The following is a 6,436-nucleotide window of genomic DNA, read 5'->3' as shown; positions in this document are numbered from 1 at the left end:
AAACTAGCCGGGCGAGGTGGCGGGCGCCTGTAGTCCCAGCTACTCGGGAGGCTGAGGCAGGAGAATGGTGTGAACCCGGGAGGTGGAACTCGCAGTGAGCTGAGAAGATGCCACTGCACTCCAACCTGAGCAAGAGAGCGAGACTCTGTCTTTAAAAAAAAAAAAAAAAGTGCCAGTAACAAAAATGGCAGAGCAGGGGCGTGGGAGAAAATCTCAGAGCCAGGCTCAGGAGCTGTTCTGGCATTGGCACCCCTGGCGGCTCAGGGGCAGGTGCCCAGTGGACATGCACACTGACAGCCCAGAGCGGAAACGTGGCTCAGAAGTCAGGCTCTCCATGCAAAGTAAGCTTTAGGAAAACCCTACCAACCTACTTCACATGAATTCAACGTATGATTATTTAAAAATCTACCCAAACAGGGCCAGGTGCGGTGGCTCACACCTGTAAGCCCAGTACTTTGGGAGTCTGAAGCAGGTGGCTCACCTGAGGTTGGGAGTTCGAGACCAGCCTGACCAACATGGAAAAACCTCGTCTCTACTAAAAATAGAAAATTAGCCAGGCGTGGTGGCGCGTGCTTGTAATCCCAGGTACTCGGGAGGCTGAGGCAGGAGAATCACCTGACCCTGGGAGGTGGAGGCTGCAAAGAGCCAAGATGGTGCCACTGCACTCCAGTCTGGGTGACAAGAACGAAACTCCGTCTCAAAATAAAAAACAAAACACTACCCAATTTTAAGACAACTGTTCCAGTAAATATAATACAAAAACTCTAAGCAACAACAAAAAAAGCACCCTGTTATAATTGACAGCCTTTTCCCCTCCAAGGGGTCCCCAGCACCTCACGGTCCAGGACATCAGATCTGATGGTGCTGCGCGCATCCTACCCCCGCCCATCAGAGTGAGGACAAGAGCACTGAGGATACCAAGGCTGGTGCCACCTGACCTGGGATGGACCCTGGGAGCATCCTGCCCGCTGTACCCACTGCCCAGGGAGCAAGATTTGGCCAAGGTCATATGGCCAGGGAACAGGCCAGGCAAAACTCCTCCTGGCAGGCCTGGCAGGAAGCCCAAGGACCAGGCAGGATTTTCCAAGGCTCAGGGGTGCCCAAACCAAGAGCCAGCAGACAAGGCTCTGTAGCGTGAGTCAAAAAGACCAAGGACAAATCGGGGATAACTTGAGGGGGATGCTGAGGGTGTCACTGTGCCTGGCAGGCAGAAACGGGCCCCCGCCAGGGGCAGACCCCCAGCCTCCTGCCCCGTGGAAGGGACTTCTCAGCACAGCATGGGCTCAGGCCTACCTCCCCACCATCTCCACCGCCTACTCCACTCTTGTTCCCTGGGCTTTCTGGTCCCCTTGGTGCAGGACCAACACCAAGAGCCCCTGGGCCACAGCAGGAGAAACAGCCCTCAGCCTGCCTAGGCCAGCCCCCCACCAGGGCCACCTCCTCAGCCTGCACTGCCCACAGCCCTGGGAAACAGGGATTCCAACCACGTGCGGTATGAGCCGCCACCACCTCCAGGGAGCCCTCAGAGGGCCCAGGCCACTGCTTGAGGAGCAGACAGCTGGAGCGAGCAGACCTCAACAAAGGCGGACAGTGATTCAAGCATGAGCGCTCCAGAATCCAGAAACGAGATATGTTCATTCCCAAATACCAGTGGGTCCCCCTCACAGGCTGGCCACCATTCCAGACCCACCGGAGGCATCCGTGGGCAGGAGAGATCGAGCCCCTGCAGTCACAGCCAAACGGGTCCCTTCTCGGCCTCCCCTTCTGCCTCTGGGTTGAGGCCCCTCGAGTCATCGTGCAGCTGTACAGGAACCACCAGGGGCCAGGAATGAATCAGCGCTCGCGGGAGGTGGAAGTGCGTTGGAGGCCGGTGCCAGCTCCAGGCCCGCCTGCCTGTAATTACTAGGGATCTTAGCGCAGGCTGTGGGGGGCGGCTGACAGCGCCGGCCGCCCAAATACAGAGCTTCCAGGGGACCACAGGCTCTGTGCAGCCACGAAGATGTTTCCCTATCCTGGGGCCTCAAAGAAAGTCACCCAGACAAGGAGGCAGGGAAGGCAACACAGGGCAGACTCTGGCTCAGTGCAAGGAAGGACAGGAGCCAGCCAGCAGTTAGTAGCACCCCAGCTCCACAGACAATGCAAGTGTCCCCCACCCATGGTGGCAGCCGGCAGAGAGGGCCACGCAAGGCTGGATGGGGACAAGTGGTGATGTCCAGCTCTGCTCACCACCTGCCACTCCTGCAGTGATGCTGGGGTTGCTCCCCCGACCAGGACCCAGACCTGTGAACTGGGGAGAAGGACGCACCGGGCCTCAGCCTCTAGGCCAGCCCGCCTCCTGGAGCTTGGAAGGGGGATAGGCCTCTCCTGTTCAGTGGCCAGGCCACACAGCAGCCCTCCCCTGCAAGACCACCTATCCTGGACAACTCAGGCCACGGTGCCCGTGGCCAGTAGACAGGGCATGGCCCTCAGGCCTCGACCTTTGGAACCTTCAGTTGCAAACAAGACAGCAACAGGAACACAGCTCCCGGCAGCTCCCACGCACTGCCCTCCCCTCTAATGGTGGCCCCTGAAAGCCCAGGGCAGCACCGGCCTTCATTTTAACCCTGAACCTCAAGTCCACTTGGTCAGTCCCATGAGTCAACCAATCTCCCCAACGAAGGACGCCTGCTCAAGGCAAGGCCTGTGGGGACAACAGGCATGGAAAAGACACTCTCCCACTCAGCCCACAACTCCACAAGCACCACGTCCCAGAACCGCCTGGTCACATCCATTAGTAGACACGGACCTCACGCAACCACCAACGGCACAGCAGGCATGGGATGCCAAGCGAGCGCTGGACACTGCCCGGGGCCAGCAGGCATGGGACGCTGAGCAAGCGCCAGTAGAAGGGCCGCGCACCCTGGAGCCAACACTGGCAGCACAGTGCCCGGGACCAAAGCCCACAGAGGCTAGGCAGCCCATAGGGCAGCGAGACGCGGCAACTGGTCTCTGTGCCCTGGCCACCCTGCCAAGGGGACCACATCAGCACGACTCCGGGAGACGCGCACCCTGCTAAAGGCTGGCGGTGGCGAGGGCGGGGAGCAGAGAACATGACATGCACACGGGGAGAAAACACAGGCCAGGTCCACTCAGTGGCAGCAGACCCCGCCGCCCTGCGGCAAGACGGTGCCCACAGGGGCCACACCAGGAAGCATCCCTGAAAACAAAGCACCGCATGCACACGTACACACATGGACACACACGCGCACAGAGCTGGGCCCAGCACTCTGACTTCCCTCCTCCTCAGGTGCCGGGTCTGCTGCCCCCTAGGCAGGCGGCTCCAATGCCAGGAGGTGCCTGTCAGAGACCTCCCCGCACCACAGTCTGCAAATGGAGGGGACGGTGAGCTCTGCACATCCCACGAAGAAGCTGGATGTAGCAGAGAGGAGCGGCTAGGCCTGGAGCAGAAAAGCCGGCAGTGGGCTCCCCGCCACCCAGCACGTGACACCCACCACCTGGCACAAGCCCTTACCAATCACACCAGAGGCGGCAAACCCAACTGGCTCCTGGCTCCAGCAACCCTGTGGCACCCGTCTCCTCGAAGCATGACCGCGGCCCTGCCAGGCTGGCTTCCCCACCAGCTGCGAGAGTGACCAGCCAGGGCCAGGAGCCTCGGCACCACGAAGGCCGAGGCCACGGCTGTAACAGGGACCCCTCCTCCTCCCCGGATGCTCTCCCACCTCACATGTTCTAGGACAGGCTGTGGCTCAATGGCACTGTTCCCAGAGAAGGTGCTGGAGCCGCCACACTCCAGGTCATGCATGGGTCACCTGGGAGCCAGGGCGTCTCTGCGGACACAGGACTGTGAAGCAAACGCCCACCTGGCAGTCGCCTGGCACTCCGGGAGCCACAGCCAGCCAGAGAGCCAGCCCCTCAGCACGCAGGGATGCTCGGGGCTCCCGCAAGAGGGCTGCAGTTTCAGTAGCCTTAATACCAAAGGCCACTCAGTTATCTGGGGGAGGCAGATTCCAGCACCGCATCCCTCCATCTGGGCCATTACCCAGGGCTGCCTGAGCGAGGGCCCGGCCCGGGCTCCTGAGGAAGGGGTCTTCCTCGCCTCGCCCTCCCAACCCCTGCAGGGTCCAGCCCAGGTGCTGCCCCCAGAAGGTCTGAGATTGTGTTCTCTGCAAACACTGGCAAGCGTTCTCCTCCCCTCCCCGTCATTTTCCATGAAATTCCCCGAGGACACAGTTCCCAAGGGAATGGAGCCACCAGAAAAGAGGTCAAAGTCTGCGTTACAGATTCTTACAGGGAAGAAAATCAAAACTGCACTTTTTATTCTCACATTTTTAATCAGCAAGGCCAAGGACAAGCGTCCTCCTTTGCCAAGGCAAACACCACTCAGAACTGCAGTTGAGGCGATGCAAGGGCCAAACCAAACAGCTGAGCCGCATCACGGGTGACACTGAGCAGGCCACAGCCCAGCCATTCCAAGAGGCAGTGCCAGGGCTCTGCAAGCCGCCAACCCAGGCACAAGAGCGGCCCCGGAAAGGGATGCCAGAGGCAGCCCCGTCCCAGGAGACGACGGAGCTTAGCACTGCCTGGACCGGCTGGACCGGCCCAGGCGTGCACACCGGTGGCTTCAGCGGTCTCCTGACTGTGTCTCCATGTGGGCTGAGTTTCTGCCTGGCCGACACTGCCAAGGCTGCCCAACCAGTACCGGCACTACCAAGGCACCTTGAGATCCCCAGTGACAAAGCACAAAAGGTAACAGCACCAGGACTCAAAGACTCAGCAGTCAGGCACCCAGAGTGGCAGCCGGAGCCACCTACCCACAAAACCAAGCCCGCGTGTGTGCAGCAGCCGTGCAAGCCTGTCGCCCGGGCAGAGCCTTTCCAAAGTGGGTCGGCCCTTCAGACAACTCGGGCCTATCGCGCCCAGCCCTGCCAAATCAAATCATCAACCGCCACATCTTCACTTGAGAAAATCACCAATTAACCCACCCGTGGAAGACGAAAGGCAGAACCTGTGTGTTTCACGTGCTCCGGACCTGCTAGTCTGCGTCCATAGGGGCTCAAAGTCCCCAAACACTCAGTCTTAAAGAGTTTTCCTGCCACCCTCCTACCAACAGATTTCACTCAGACCCGCAGATAAATCACAGCTCCATCTAGGTGAAGGCCGACTGCCAGTTAGGAGAGTTTTATTAAGGACGACCACGGGGTCGGTCCCCCAGAGCAAAACCACTCCACGTACCCCCCACCCCGCCGCAAGTCTCACCACCAAAGTTCCTGCTTTCTGGTTTCAGTGCAGAAGCAGAGAAAACAGGAAAGATGTTCCGCCGTGGTACTGCTCTTCCACCCTCTGCAATCACGAACAAGTCGTAATGGAACTAATGACTAATAATTTAATAAACCTCCCTCCCTTGACGGCGTGCGCTTCCACAGAGCAACAAGACCAGAACCGTATGCCACAGACTCTGTGAAACCAAACCTAACCGCAGGGCCTGTGCCTTTCCCAAGCCGACTCCTCAGGTCACCCTGAATCCTGTGTACCCGGGGCTCCGACATGGCTTTAGGACTCATCTAGTCGACAGCACCTGCCTTCAGAATCCTTCCAGACGGACGTGGCCCCAACTTCACAAACTTTATTGAAAGCTATATTCAAATGCAATCTGCCCCCTGCACTCCGGCTGGAACCAGAGGGGCCACCCCAGAAGCCTCCATCTGGCTCTCCGAAGCCTGAGGGCTAAGAGCGCTTTGCAGGCCCCCGGCCAGGCACGCCTTGGCCGCCTAACACAATCAGAAACTGTTACTCTGCCGGGTAGGGCGCAATCCGGTTAGGAGGCATGAACCAGCAACTGCCGGGTAAATACCCACTCCACTCAAAGCCCAGCCTGTCACTGAACCTTCAGACAGTTTTGGAACAAAGCACATCTTTGTTGTAAGAGATCGCCTAGGACCCAGGGCCACCCAGGGCAGGGGTTTCTCCTCTGAGAAACTGCCCCTCGGGAGCTGCTGGGCTCAGGCGTGGGGGTCCGGACCGAGAATGGATGCTGAAGAAAGACGAAATCAAGGCCCTGTTCGTCTATCCCAGCCACAGAAACGACCGGGGAGGGGGCGGCAGCGGAGGCTTCCAGCGATGCTCTGCGGCCCTCGGATGTGAACCTGTCATTTCACAGACGACAACGTGGACGCCACTCTTAACACATCTGAAGCAAAGGTAGGCACGTCAGCCTCCTACACAATTAGTCGTCTCTCTCCGCGGTTACATAAGATGATGGATTATCCGTCCACCCATCCAGCCTGCCCGCGCTTCGACCTCCCACCTTAGGCCCCAGCATCGGCGCCGGGCAGGAGTTGTGGAAAGGGAAAGCCTGTTGAGAAGGAAGTGCCCGAGGCTCGCGCAACCGCGCCTGGAAAAGCTCCACGGTGCCAGGGCGCCGGCCGCGGCCTTCAGG

The 6,436-nt window shown here is 59.4% G+C and overlaps 1 protein-coding gene across 1 annotated transcript in view; it reads right to left on the bottom strand.

The window, feature by feature from the left end:
- Positions 1–5,340, bottom strand: part of LOC105530274 (brain-specific angiogenesis inhibitor 1-associated protein 2-like) — a 55,768-nt gene extending 50,428 nt beyond the window's left edge. The window contains exon 1 of the mRNA XM_011967774.1: positions 5,233–5,340. The gene's annotated coding sequence lies outside the window, so the exon portion shown is untranslated. The remainder of the gene's footprint in view (positions 1–5,232) is intronic.
- Positions 5,341–6,436: the final 1,096 nt, after the last annotated feature.

The sequence above is a fragment of the Mandrillus leucophaeus genome, unplaced genomic scaffold (genome assembly GCF_000951045.1).
Source record: "Mandrillus leucophaeus isolate KB7577 unplaced genomic scaffold, Mleu.le_1.0 Scaffold1, whole genome shotgun sequence".
NCBI lineage: Eukaryota > Metazoa > Chordata > Mammalia > Primates > Cercopithecidae > Mandrillus > Mandrillus leucophaeus.
Note: the sequence above shows the minus strand (reverse complement) of the source record. Positions and strands in the feature narration are given on the sequence as shown.